We start from the raw sequence: 14,719 nt of genomic DNA on the forward strand, positions 1-14,719 counted from the left end.
TGACTTCCAATAATATTTGGTGGTAGGGATTTCACACAGAGATCTTAATGTAGGTTCTTTACATGAAATTGCCATAGATACCAAGAATTCTTATTCAGAGGTCAAGGAGGCTCCACAACAGTAGTGCATTAAAATACGCAAAAAACAGCTACAAAATTTGCTGATATTTCTCCATCTGATATGCGTCTTCAAGGTGGGACACTTTGGCTCTTGGATACTGGAGAGCTGGGTGACATGAAGAGAGAGAGAAATTCTCTTAATTGACGAAAACTTTGGTGCTTGTGTTTAAACAGAATGGTAATGGCTTCGTCTTTTTTATTTTTTTAAACGTTTACTTATTATTGAGAGACACAGACAAAGCATGAGCAGGGGAGGAGCAGAGAGAGGGGAAGACACAGAATCTGAAACACAGATGTGTGCTGTCAGCACAAGAGCCCGACGCGGGGCCCGGACTCACAAACTACAAGATCATGACCTGAGCCGAAGTCGGATGCTTAACTGACCGAGACACCCAGGCACCCCTCCCCCCCACTTTTAAAAAAAAATTTTATTTTGGAAATGGCTTCGTCTTGTGGGTGCCCTTAAGCAGGGAGGCCAGAGGGCGTCCCACGGTTGGGTCAAAGGTGAGAGCAGCAGAGGCAGTGGAGGTCAGGGGCTTGGGGAGGAAAGCAGCACCATAAACTAGAAATGACAGCAATAAAGCTGAGTTTGAAAATTCTAGATTTGCCATCCCCTGTTCATTTCAGCTAAGACCTTTTATTTCTCTGGGCCTCTGTTTATAAGGTTAGAAAGAAATTGTTCTAATATGCGCTTCAGAGCAAAACCTATGGAGTCTGGTTCCACTTTACCGGCTGTGTGATCAAGATCAAGATCCAGTTATTTAATCAGCCTGTGCCTCATTTTCCAGGTGTATAGAATCGGAATCATAATAATAGTTTGTCATGGGAGTGAACTGAGTGTGTGCCCAGGACGTTGCTGGCCAGGTGGTCAGTGGTCTGTAAGTGCTGGCAATGTTCAGGCCGGTGATGAGGGTGGTGGAGGTGAGTGGTCTCGTCATCACCTCTGTCCTCACTGGTAATCTCTCGGTTTGTTTCCTGATTCACTCGCAGGAATCATGACCGTGAGAAAAGGCAGAAATAGTCTCCTTTATAATGCATGCAGCTGTACTTACATCATGTCACCGCCACCGTGAAAGAGCTTACTGGAAACATGGCTTTCCCTCCATGTGGGTTATGGTTTTCTTCCTGGTTTGCTTCATCTGCTGCGGTCGGCAGTGCGCTCTCAAATGGCAGAAAGCCTTACAGGCAATCAAACAAGACTCAGTGGCTTTATATTTAGATGTGGATTTATACTTTCCATAGTAATATTTTCTCTATACTCCACCGGGGTCGGCGGGCTGGGAAGTATTTTAGACTTTGAAGGTTATACAGTCTATGTGGCTATACTCGGCTCTGCTTTTATGGTATGAAAACAGCCATAGGCAACATGGAAATGACGGACGTGGCTGTGTTCCAGGAAAACTTTATTTGCAGAAATAGGCGGCTTGTCCTGTAGCTTCTAGTTCTCCAGGCCCTGATGTATACCGTAGCATTGTCTCTTAGCAGCTTAAAAAAATTTTTTTTAAGTTTATTTATTTTTGAGACAGATACGCAGAGCGTGAGAGGGGGAGGGTCAGAGAGAGAGGGAGACACAGAATCTGAAACAGGCTCCGGGCTCTGAGCTGTCAGCACANCTTGGAGAAGCAGTCTGGTTCTTGGACAGCTTCTTGAATTCTAGCCACTAGCGTTCCACCTTATATTTAGCAGTAACTGTTTCCCAGTCTGACTGCAGAAGGGATGAGTTATAAAACAGGGCCATCAGATATGTGTGGGAGTGAGGAAAAGGTGGCAGTTACCCTGCATTTTGCCTAAAAATTGCTCCAGAGTTCCTCCATCTCCTCCCGATTGGTAGTTTTTGCCAGGAGGCCTCTGTCTTACCTCGCGGGTCACTGCACAGGGGTCGCTGCCAGGCACCCGCCCTAACTTGGCTCTGAGGCAAACGGGAGCCATAGAGGAGGAGGCAGTAGTTTGGGGTGCAGTCTCCTCACCTGCCTTTGGTTGTTTGCTCAGGGAACCAATGCACTGAGTGGAGAGAGGGACCAAGCAAGCCAGTAGACACACACAACCAGCTAGAGGTTGCAGTGCACCCCTGCTTTCCTCAGAAGCTGAGAGAGTGCATGTTTGCATCATCTATTTTCTTAGTTCGATGTCTGATCAGTGCTGTTGAGGACAGTTGGAAGGAGGAGGCGTGCCGGATTGCCACGCCGGGCAAGCGTATCTGAAATGCAGTCCTTGTAACAAGTATGAGCCGGTTGAGTAGAGCCATGGGCTTATTCTTCAGAGGCTGGATTGCAGTACCCAGAAGGTGCCACGGCAACAGAGATGACACTGGACTGTGACACCTGAAGTCCAGATCTGGGTCTTCTACTAAAAGGCTGCATGGTCCTGGGAAGAAGACGTGCTCTCTTTGAATCTCGGCTTTGTAGAATGAGGAAACTTGAACCCAGCACAGTGAGGTCATCAGATTTTGATCTGCGTGATCATTTTGCTGTAACCGAGGATACTATGGTCACACCGACATCTGTCCTGGGAAATACTGCCCTCACTGATCTTGCAGCCTGCTGTAGAGTGGAGTACGGGGGCAGAGATAAGAGGCCAGGCTTAACCCCAAACTGATGCCAAAAGAAGGACCCCTTGCTCATTGCCACACGGGAAAGCTTTCCCCTGTGCTTACAACAGAGTAAGGTCAGGGCAGTGAAAATTTCCATCTCCGTCCAGACACGTGGCTGGGGAGGACGTGCAACAGCCATGCATGCTTTTGGTAGTGTGGTTGAGCCTGGGGGGAGACCTACTTTTGAGACTTTCTGTCCCTCCAAATGTGTCACCTTGATTGCCAAGGGGAAGCTGTGTCCCAGGCTCTCATCCGTTTCTGAATTATTATGCTGAGGGAGACCTTGATCCCCTCGTACAGGCCAGGGAGCTCGAGTCCCAACAGAACTCCCGAGAAGAGCTCTACCCCGGTGACACAGACAGCATACCTGGTAAATGCTTTTGTGCCTTGGAAAAGTTACTTGACTCTTGTCCTGGCTGGCGGGCGGCCAGCAGCTCATATCTACCTGTCAAGAGCGGGCAGCTTCCAGAATACACGTGCTGGGACAGTACCTCCTCCCCGTCTAACTGAGTATCAATAAATAAGTTCAGACTTCTGCTGAAACTCTCTTGCACTTTCATATTTTTTTATTCACTCTGATTAGTTCTCAGGGAGCATTACTCTCCCTGCCAAGGGGTTCTTAAATTACAGGTTTAGCACAGATCCCTGTAGCTTTGTAATTTGTTGGGACTTTGTGCTTAAAATGTTACAAGATAATCCAAAAATAATCCTTGAGGATGAGGGGGAAATGCCACTCATAGGAGAGTGGAAGGCTGGGGTTATAGAAAGAATGTATCTCGCTTCCAGAAAGGCAATGTCCAAGTGTGGTTTCACCTGGTGGGCACGGGAGGGGCCCTTCCGGAGACTCCAGAGGCCAGGGCAAAGCTTTTGTCTACAGGTTTTGCCTTTAGCCTTGACAGTTGGGAATTTCTTCAGGGTAAAGTGCTTTGAGAGACATTAGATCGGAGAGGAGCTATTCTCCATGTCAGTTACACATTTCCCTCTCTTCGTTCTGTCTTCTGCTGTATTATCTCCTGTTTCAGAGGCGTTGTCCAGATGTTGAATTATTTGCCTAAAGAGAAACCCAGTGGTAATTCTGCCTGATTCTGAATTAGCTGCACTTCGGCTGAAGTAGGGGCTGAAGTGTCTGAAGGAAACTTTTCCTGTTTGTAACCAGGTGCACCTTTGAGGAATCCCAAGGGGGAAATAATGAGGAAATTTCAAACATGACTCATTATTAAACTGCTTAACTTCTGTTATTTTTTCATTTAATTATATGTGTGTGAACACCAAGTTTAAGGTATTGTCCTAGGACTAGGCTTGAGTAACATAAAAGGTATTTTGCTTTAGTTTTATTTGGGGAGAGCTTCAAGTTGGAGATCGTGGAGAAGTGTGTGTGTGTGTGTGTGTGTGTGTGTGTGTGTGTGTGTGGTTTGTGTATTTGTCTAACCTACCATTTTACAGAAGCTGAAACTGAGTCCCAGAAGAGAACGGTGACTTGCCCAACGTTACGTGGCCAGTAGGTTTAAAGAAGAGACTGGGGCTGAGTCTCTTGGCTCCTGGGACAGAGCTTTTTATATATCACGTGTTGCTTCTCTGGTCAAAGGACTGCAGAGTCCTGTTCAGTTCAGAGGCTATTGTGGTTTGAAAGCAATTACTCCCATTTCTTAAATGACAAAACGGAGAGGCTGTTTGCCTGTGAGGGTACTGAAGGCTGAGGTTGGGGGAGCAAAAGAACTTAGCCCTTTGGCCGCAGGGACTCAGTAGTGGATGAGGGAGGCAGAGACGAAGGCATGTTTCAGAGGGGGGACATCTCGCTGGATTGCCTTCATGGGGATGGTGATGGTCCCTAGGTGCTCGCTCATTCAGTTGGGGGGCTGGAGGTGGTGGTGGTGTCCCGCTGTCTTTGCCAAGTATCTTAATTGGATGGTTTCAGACTAGGAGAGGTGAAGATGATGGCTGGAGATGAATTAGATCTTGGCTGCAGGTGAAAGAAGTTCTTAAAGCTCTTGCAATATATACCTTGACCTTAAAGAGGCAAAGGCATTCTCCTTTCATTTATCCTTTCCTTACACCCTCATGGCCTGCTTCTCAGGCACTTGAGCGTCTTTCTGGCTGCTCTTGACGATCTCTGACTTTAACTCAGTGTTACTCAAAAGTGTCCTTGTCTAGGATTATTCCATAAGCAGATTGCTCCAAGGGACTCTGTGTAAGGCCTTGGCATTGACACACTGGTTTGGGGGAAGGGAGAGAAATAATATATCAGGGTTATATGCTTACTGTATGCCAGGTACTATTCTGTGGCATTTATATGTACTTCCTCATTTAATCTTCAGAACAACCTTATAATGTCAGGACCGTGCCCATTTCACATCATATTAAGAACAGAGGCACAGAAGGATTATATGGCTTGACGAAGATCCACACTTCAAGCCAGTGGTGAGCCAGGACTGGCACTCATGCACCTGGCCTTGGATTCTGAGCTGGTAGCTAGCGTATGACACTGCCTCTCACTCGTGTCTCTTCATTGTTTGGAGGAGGAAGAGTGGGGTGTGGACAGAAGGTTGAAACCTAGGCTATCTTAAATGTATCATTGTAACAGATTTCTCCTTTATTTCCACTTGTCTCCTTTTCTCTGACCCCATGAGGGGGAGTCGGGGTTGGTGGAAGACATAGTCAAAAGACTTATGTTCAAGGAAGCAACCAAGATGCAAGAAGGACAGGGTTGGTAACACTTTGTTTGGTCCTGGGAGGCATCGTGGTGCAGTGAGAGATGAGGGCCACGGGTGGATTCACCTGCGGTTTGACTCCCAGCCCTGATGATGCAACTATGCCAAGCTACCGAACGTCTCCTTAGTGTTCTCATCTGTAATGTGGACATAGCTCCTATCTCATGGGGTTGTTAAGAACTAAGTGAGATCGTATGTAAATATCGATAAAGCTGCCAGCTTGGCTTCCTTTTCTTTCTTTCTTTCCTCACAGGAAGGTCAGGCGGTTGAGCTGTATTCATGGAGAGCTGAGGTCAGGGTGGAGGGACAGTTGTATCTGATTTTCAACACAAGTAGAACTCCATTAAGGGTGAGATTTAATGAGTCCTAAGGGCCAGGAGAAATGGCTGCAGGGAAAGCATCTATACCAAGAACATTGGCAACATTGGCCATAACATGCCTCAAAGCGTAACTGACCCAAACAAAAAGAGCTGGAAAGGAGCTGGCAGTGTGGCACTTGGAGTGTGACTCTCCACATTCTCGAGGGCGAGAGGAAGGAATTTTGCTCACCCAGCCTGCTCCCGTGGTGTGAGGAGCACTGTGGAGGCGACAGTGCAGCCTGGGGCGGTGAGGGGTTGGGAACACACCGCGCACAGGGGCACGTGCAGTAGGAAGCTTTGGCTTGGAGGGAGACTCTGCAGAGGGAGGGACCTTGTGACCTCGTGGGGCCCGGTTTTGCTCCCTGGTAGGATGAAGCCCTTGGCTCCAAGTGTCTCTAACATCTCCCATTCTAAAATCCTATGCTTCAGTGCTACAAAAACGTGACTGGTGAAGTTAAGAACAACCCACCACCAAACATCTTCCATATCTCAGGCTTCAAACCCGAAGATAGAGTTCAAGTACAGACCAGCTGGCTTGGCGGTTAAGCCTCTTATTTGCATAACTTGATTGCATAACTTTATTTGTCTAAGACTGATATCCCAATCTGTCTGTGAAGACTGCTCTTTGGGGGAAACAGTGCTGCCTGAGAACCAGCACAGAGTTTGCTTGTGTACTTACTCAAAAAGTTCAGACACTGCCCTTGAACCAAGCTCTGCGTTAGGGGTTGCGTCTCTGCTAATGTGTTTTTGGTTTCTTCCATCCTGTCCCCTATCGGCATCCTGCTGTTCAAGCAAAGCTCTCCCTAGCAAACAAGCAAACCCTGTCCCTTCTCATCTGGGCTGTCTTTGAGTTTTACTCGTGAATGACTTTCTTGGTTCTAGGTCCTTAATGAATTCTATGAAATGTGTTTGCTTTCTTCCCAAATTGGAGGTCCTCCTTCAGGATGGGCCACGTATGGGAGAATGCATCTTTATGGAGGTTGTGAAGGAAACCTGTTTCTTGGATTCCCAGCACTTATAGCCTTTATCCTCTTTGCAGGGAAGCAGCAAGATGCAGTCCAATTGGGATTGGGTTTCTGGTGTAAATCTTTCCCCGAGGTTGCAGTGGTTGGTAGGGGACAGAAGCTGAGTAACTGGGAAGCCGTGCCCTGGATATATTTGAACAATATCAATATACTCTTCAGTCAGGTTTTGGGGATGACTGGAAAGATTCCAGTCGAATTATGAAAACTACCATATGCGGCATTCAGAAATGAAGGAGAGTGAAGTGTGTTAGGAATTTGACAATAAGGACTCTATTCCCCCCCCGCTTTTTTTTCCCTAAAGTGATATTATGGGATGTTTGTTAGTGCTGACATCAGCAAGATCGTGAAGATCATCAAGATCCTGGGGTACAACCATGACATAAGCTGTGACCAGTAAATATATTTTTTCTAGCCTTATAAGAAAGCCTTCTGCTACCATTAAGTTTTCATTATTTACTTTTCTTCAATGAAGACTTATCTCATGCTTACTGAGTGCCGTATCCTGTTCTATGAATTTTATAAATATGTTAATTTTTATTTTTTGAGATTTCCCATGAATCACCTGAGGCTGGAAATTTCTTAACGTTTCTATGACTGATTTTTTTTTAATCATGCTCTATTAATAAAGAAAATTTTATTTCCCTTAGCAAAACCCAACTCGTCTGAAATAAAACACTACAAAATTGTCATCAGTAATGAGTTCTCCTCTTTAGAAGTTACACTGGCTTCCTAGTTTTCACTTTTTTCTGAAGCTTGCTCCAAAGGGAAAAATTCTAAAGCCAGATACCCAACAGGCTGAAGGCTGGGAGGGCTGTGGTAAAAAATAAATAAATAAATAATTAAGGGCTGTTCCAGATAAGTCAGAGGTGATGGAGCCCTGCTAATCGGAAGTCACATCTGTTGAAATTGGTGGTTTTCTCAGCCCCAGACAGCAGACAGCTGCCACCAAGGAAACCTTACTTCTTTGCCTCAAGCCTCCTTGACTCAAAATTCCAGACGGTCACCTCTCGGTCGGCCCAAATTTCCTATGGGAAGTCAACTTGAAACATAAACACTGGGAAGCTGGGCTGAGGGGAGCAGACTGTTCCATTTTAGAGGCTGCTGTGTCCTTCCCTGGGGGGCTGCCCCACCACAGTTATTTTACAGTGGCAGGAAGAGGCTTTGTATCCACCTCACCCCTCACCCCCCTGCCTTTCCCACCTTTGCTTCCACTAATGCCATTTCCTGAAGACACCACCTTTCTGTTTAACCTCGGAGGATGTCTGACGATTATACAGCAGACAGAACTGTTGTAGGAGAAAAGCCTCTTATCGCTGGAGCCTAAAAAGCATTATCTCGTGCACAGAGTGGCCGGGGATGGGCTTTTGCCCTTGGGGATCGCAGACTGCTGTCTTCCCCAGGCCCACCTGCTGGTGATCCTTCCTCTGGGCTTTGGGAAGGCATTATATTTTATGTTACAATTTATCTAACTAACAGCTTTTGCATTTAAGCTCTTTGGGATATTAAACAACAAATTAGTGTTTTCTCCCCCATAGGGCTGAAACACAAATAGAAACCAAAGTTAAAAATTTCCTTAAAAATCAGTGCCCTTGAAGCAACCTGGTCAGGTGTTATGTAAGCAGATTTCACAGAGGAGGAGGAATTAATTTCTAGATTTCCGTTGGTCATTCTTCAGGAGTAATTGGTTGTTAACACTGCAGGGGATGCACAGAATTTGACGTATTAAGTGTGTTGATGCTATGTTGTATTTTAAAAAAATAGATGGGTTCAAGTTTAGAAGTTAAAAAGATAATGACTCAATATGTTATTAAATCTAAGACACCACTAATGGTGACATAACATGTTTTAAAATACTACTCAGGTGGGTGCCTGGGTGGCTCAGTTGGTTAAGTGGCCGACTTTGGCCTAGGTCATGATCTCATGGTTTGTGAGCTAGAGCCCCGCATCGGAGCCTGGAGCCTGCTTCAGATTCTCTGTCTGTCTGTCTCTCTCTCTCTCTCTCTCTTTATTTCTCTTTCAAAAATAAACAAACATTTAAAAAAATTACCACTAGGGAAGAAAACCCACCATAACCAAGCTATGAAAAGGCATTGATTGAAATACACATTCAGATGTCCTAGAATCGGTGAAATATGGCAATATTTTTGCTGTAATCTTGCATCTTTTCTGTAGAGTCTGACAACATGATTCTTTTTTTTTAATTTTTAAAATTTTTTTAAATAGTTTATTGTCAAGTTGGTTTCCATATAACACCCAGTGATTCTAACTGTTCAGTTCAGTTTCCTCTGAATCTGTGTGGCCTATTGACAGCATTTAACACTCTTGGTCCCCTTCTCCTTGAAATGTTTCTTCACCTTGGCCTCCAGGACACTGTTGTCTGCTGGTTCTTGCCCCACCTCTCTGGTTATTCATTCCCTCTCCATCTCCTTGGCTGGCTCTTCCTCTTTAACTTGACCTACCAACAGTGGACAGCCCCAGAGCTCAGGACTTGTAACTCTTCTCTCCTTCCTCACACTCCCTTCCTTGGTGACCCAGACCTTTACATACTGTCTGCTGGTGATTCCCAAGTGCGTAGGTCCATCCTGCTTCTTGTATCTGAATGTAACGTACATTACATTTCCTGATGTCTAGACGCTCGACACCTAAGACATTTAAACTGAATCCCAAACCACACGTCCACATCAATTACCTATTGCAGAAAGAGGCCCCTCTAGCCTTCCCAGTGTTCAGGCCAAAACATTACAGAGTGACTCCTTCCCTTCTACCTCACCCCGTATTTAGCAAACCCAGTAGCAAATCCCATCAGCCTTCCTTTCAAAATATATTCGGAAATTGACCATTTCCTATCATTTTGCCCCTTTGGCCCAAATGACTGTCCCCTCCTTTGGGAGACCGTTGTGGCCTCTGACTGGTGGCTCCTATTCTACATGTATCCCTTCCGTGTGTTCTTGACAGTAGCCAAAATGGCCCTGCTCAAATGGAAGTCTCATGGTGCCATTTCTCGGCTCAAAAGTCTGCAATGACTTTTTGTTGCATTTTTTCCCCCAGCACACCTCACTGTCTATCACACTAAATATCTTACTGCTTTCCATATCTCCCAGTAGAATGCAGGAAAGGCTTTTGTTCTGCCCTGTACACCACAGTGTTCCCCGTGCCTACGATGGTGTCAGGTGCAGAGTAAGTGCTCAATACATATTTGTTGAATGAATAAATGAACAGCTTCAAACACAGACTAAGACCAGGAGAAAGGAGGCGTGTTGAGCTTTCTGCTTTTTATTTTCCTCCACGGAGTGAAATAAAAGGTCATTACTTTTCCTTACAGCATCCGTGGCATTTATTTCTTCCATCTGGACAATTGTCTACTGTTTTGATGGAACGTGTCATTGGTAGACAGTCCGACATTAGCTTTATGAGACCTTTGCACCGTGGTGTTTTCGTAGCTTTTGAGATTCATCTGAGCATATGGTGATTGTCCATTGAACCTTCAACAACGTAGTGATTAATTCTGCTTCAGAAGTCACTTTTTGAGTTAAAATGAAGTTTAAGCAATTCCTTCAACTTTTGTACTTCAACTAGAGAAGGAGTATGTTTAACTCGGGGAGTACTAAGCTCCCAGCTGCTGATAAAGTAGTTTCCTGTGTGGTGCATTGAGAGTGATTCCTGTTGCTATCCCATTTTTTAAACCACCCTGTAATACACTAGTTACTACAAAACACGCACATGTTTTTGTTGTGTTGCTTTTATTTTTCTTTTTTTATTATATTTATTTTTTGTTTTATTTTTGAGACAGAGTATGAGTGGGGGAGGGGCAGAAAGAGAGAGCGAGAGGGACACACAGAATCTGAAGCAGGCTCCAGGCTCTGAGCTGTCAGTGCAGAGCCGGATGTGGGGCTCGAACTTGTGAACTGTGAGATCATGACCTGATCCAAGGTTGGATGCTTTACCGAGTGAACCACCCAGGTGCCCCGGGTACGTTGCTTTTAGGAGCGCTTACTGTGTCATCGGCCAGACAGACCTTGGTCTAGACAGCTTCTCTCTGCAGGAGGATTTGGCTGCGGAGGCAGAATCCAGGAGACCTTTTCCCCTGGCGCCTGACGTGGATGTGGTGGACCACCCACACTGGGAAGAGGACGCTGCCAGAGGGAGAGGCTCTTGCACAGGAACTGAGTTCCTGTGCCGGGAAGCCCGGGTTCCACCCATTGTTGACCCCAGGAGATCTGGCACGGCTACGTGACAAGGGTGTATCAGCATGTGGCCCCTCAGGTTATCAATGGCTGCTGTTAGAGAGATTAATGAGATNAAAGGCTCCCATTCATTCTTTCATTCATTCAAGACGTTTGTTGTAATTCCTGTTATGTGCTAGGTTCTGGCAAGTACTGGGGTTATATAATAGTAGACAAAGCCAATGGGGGGCTTAGGCAGAAGGTCGTCAGAAAAGGCACCAATGAGGACATGACCGGTGTATAGGGAAGAACGTCAATTCTAGGAATGCTAAAGCCAGGCTTTTATTTAGATTTCGAACTTGACATACATTGCTCTGTACATATGTTGAAACATGCTGTATCCATCTTTGCCCCGTAAGCTTGAGGTCACAGCACATACTGATAAGGAGTAATGTCTGGGGGGCAAGAATTAGGGTGATGGTAGAGGGGAGATAATCTTGAGCCCACTTCTCCTGGGGTTTTTTGTGTATACCGCAGGAGACTGCTCTGTGTAGAGAAACCAGCATAGAGATAATTATGGAGTCGTCTGTCCAGGGAGGAGGTTGGGTATTAATTGCCTCTATGGGAATTTTCTCATTATTCATCCCTCTACCTCTCTTTCTAAGGATAATGAAAACAGACATTACATTTCACAAGTATGGGAGATGCAGTGGGAATGCTCGAATCTTTTAAATGATGAGAACTGGGCACCATCACAAAGCTTATAACCCACTCATCTTTTCCACACACCCATTCTGTTGAAGCCGGGTCTACAGCCTGAAACTAGGTGCTGTGTTGGGGGTTACAGATGGCCTTTGTTTCTGTCATCCCTGTCCTTCATACCTTGTCCAGGGAGGCTTTTATGTGGCCTCTTAATGGTGGCACTCATTTCAGATATTTATCTCGAAAAGGAAAGAGCTTTAATACCTTCTCTGATTATAAAGGTTAATTCAGGTTTTTATGAAAAGAGGTGGAACTCTTTTCTTTTTTGCATACTGGAGCTGACATCGAGCTTGACAAAATGAGCCTCAAATTAATGTTGTCACCCAGATGATATCTAATTCAGGATTTTAGAATGCACTAGAAAATGCCATTCCTTCCACAATACCCAGTTGATGACCTCATTCATGTCTCTGTGCTTGAGTTCCCTGGTGGCGGATCTGGGCAATGTCAGCAGTGAGCGCTGATGGGAAGTCCCACATATTGCAGGGGCGGAAACATTTTTCTTTCATATTTGCCTTTCTGTGGATGCTGCCCTTCTGTGTCATGGTGCCTCTTCTGATATGTACTAGTGAGGCTCCAAAAAGGACAGGAAGCGAGGATGCCGGTGCTTGCCCTCATTGTTGAGTACCTATGATCCCTGGTGTTAAACCCTATGGCTCAGTGTAGTAGGCGTTGGACTTGGGCACATTTCATGATCTCACCACTTGTGAGTTTGAACCCTGTGTTGGCCTCTGTGCTGACAGCTCAGAGCCTGGAGCCTGCTTTGGATTCTATGTCTCCTTCTCTCTCTCTCTCTCTCTCTCTCTCTCTGTCAAAAATAAACAAACATTAAAAAAATAAGATGAGACCTGATCTTTGGGCCCTAAATTTAGCTTCCAGTCAACATGAGTTGAAAGAATGTTTTGTTGTAACCATTCTTTGTATTTTTCTTGTTTTCCTCATTTTTCTTTATTTTGTGGCGGAAAAAGTATAAATACTGGGTTTTGGAAGAGGGAACTGTTGTTAAATTTGAGCCTTTTAAACTCTGTAATTACTCTATAAAGGCTGTGTATTCGTATCAGAAATGCATTTAGTCTTAACTTTTAGTGTTTAGTATATGGAGCATTTATAACGACGGGGTGCTTCCAAAAATAAATCAACTCTATAGAAAATGTTAATCAGCCCATCTCCAGGGACCCTAGTCAGTCTCTCCATTGTACACGTGAGGAAGTGGACATGACAGTTAGTATTTGTCCAAGGCCACACTGTCACCAGCATTATGAAGATTTAAGCAAAGGTCCCATGTACAAGAAAATGCAGTCATGTTTTCATGTAAGACACTGTGGGCCTTAGTCAGATTAACCTAAATTAAGATTCAGAGACTAACACGCCTCTTGGTATTCGGAAGAACCCACCACATCAATCACAAAGCGCTGGCTGTCTCCTTAAAATTACCTGCAGGGTTTTAAGTAGAACATAGATTTTTGTTGTTGTTGAGGTGTGTGTTGCTTGAAATCAAAAGGTCTGTATCTAGCTAAACGTTGCCATGAAAACTGAAAAGGAACTAGTTCAAGTGTATTTCACACTGCCAGGGAAAATCGTGTGGAAAGGGCGGTAATGCCTCAGTTTGTGGCATTCTGCGCCTGGAGTTGACAAGAAAGCAGCTTTCTACTAGGAACTTACTTTTCAAAAGCCATCTGTAGGTGGTTGATTCAGGAAATGTATGCAATCTTGCAGATCATCTGTGTCTATAGATTGCATGGCAGGGTAAGGATTGACATTGTGGAACAACAGAGTTCTCCATTTTCAGAGGAACTTCTGGAATCAGTGTTGGTCTTGGCAAAAATTGAGAGCTAATTTTACAATTATTTTCCCCAAGAAATGACTGAAGCAAAAAAAAAAAAAAAAAAAAGACTTTTTTCTCTGGTTAACCTCTCGTTAATTAAAAAAAATCAATTCTCTATCACAGGAATCTTCTCTCTATTCTCTGCTTGTCTTTTTTCTTTCCCCTAAGCTTCACGTGAGAACTTGACTCCTTTTTTTTTTCTTTTTGAGTAGTTAGTGTTTTAAAGACGTAACTGTTAACTATAATAACTCCGGTATCTGGGCGTGGGATTATGGCCTCATTCAAAGACATGGTATTGGCTGAGAGGACCCCCCCCTCCCCATTGGGTAAACTACCAGATGCCTATGTGCGAGGGTCTTTATGATGCCGTGTATCAATTTGGGCAAAGCCAATGTGTAAATGCCAGAGAAGATGCTGTGTAGAGGAAGACCCCAAAGTGTGTTGCTAAGGGAAAGCCACACCTCACAGAGGGTCAGGGTCAGGCAGTCACCTTGAGCTTGACGCTTCTGGGATTTGACTCCGCATTTCAGCCTGCGTTCATCAAATCTGGGTACTGCAGACCCACGCTGACGGAGTTTACAAGTGACCGGTCTGCCTTTGTGACCATATAATACATGATCCAGTGAGTTAGATTCAGTTCCAACCCAGCTGCCTTTGTGCTGTTGGGCAAATTGTCTAACTTTTCTAGGTGCTCTTGTCTTATCAGTGCAATTGAGATGTTAATGCTTTATGAAGACGTTCCAAGAGCTAGTGCCTTAGACTTAAATCCGGGAAGATAATAGCTATTGTTATTATACTGTCACTTTGGTGGTTGTCTCCATTATAACTGTGCAAGTCAACTTCGGAGACTGAATAGTAGATGAGAAAATTGCTTGTTGAGCATAAGATTAGAGCACAAGGAGCCAGAGGTTCTTAAGGGGTGCCTCCATGCGGCTGGAATGCCAGGGCATTTACATTGATGTAAAGGACATTATTTCCAGAATCTTAACACTCTACCTGGACGGTGCTGGATAAACTCCACTGCAATTTTAATCCTGGGCTTACCTTTTTCTTAATTTCATGAAGTTCTTAACTTCTTAATTTCACCCCTTTTTTAGTCTGGGGGCCTCTATTTGGTTACCCTTTTTTTTTTTTTAGTTTATTTACTTATTTTGAGAGACAAAGTGTG

General features: G+C 44.7%; 1 protein-coding gene across 1 annotated transcript in view; it reads left to right on the forward strand.

Moving 5' to 3' along the window:
- The window catches only part of TNFRSF21 (TNF receptor superfamily member 21), a 65,446-nt gene that overhangs the window by 27,348 nt on the left and 23,379 nt on the right, over positions 1-14,719 (forward strand). The gene's annotated exons all lie outside the window — the stretch shown is intronic.

Source organism: Crocuta crocuta, unplaced genomic scaffold (assembly GCF_008692635.1).
Source record: "Crocuta crocuta isolate KB4526 unplaced genomic scaffold, BGI_CrCroc_1.0 scaffold44, whole genome shotgun sequence".
Lineage (NCBI taxonomy): Eukaryota > Metazoa > Chordata > Mammalia > Carnivora > Hyaenidae > Crocuta > Crocuta crocuta.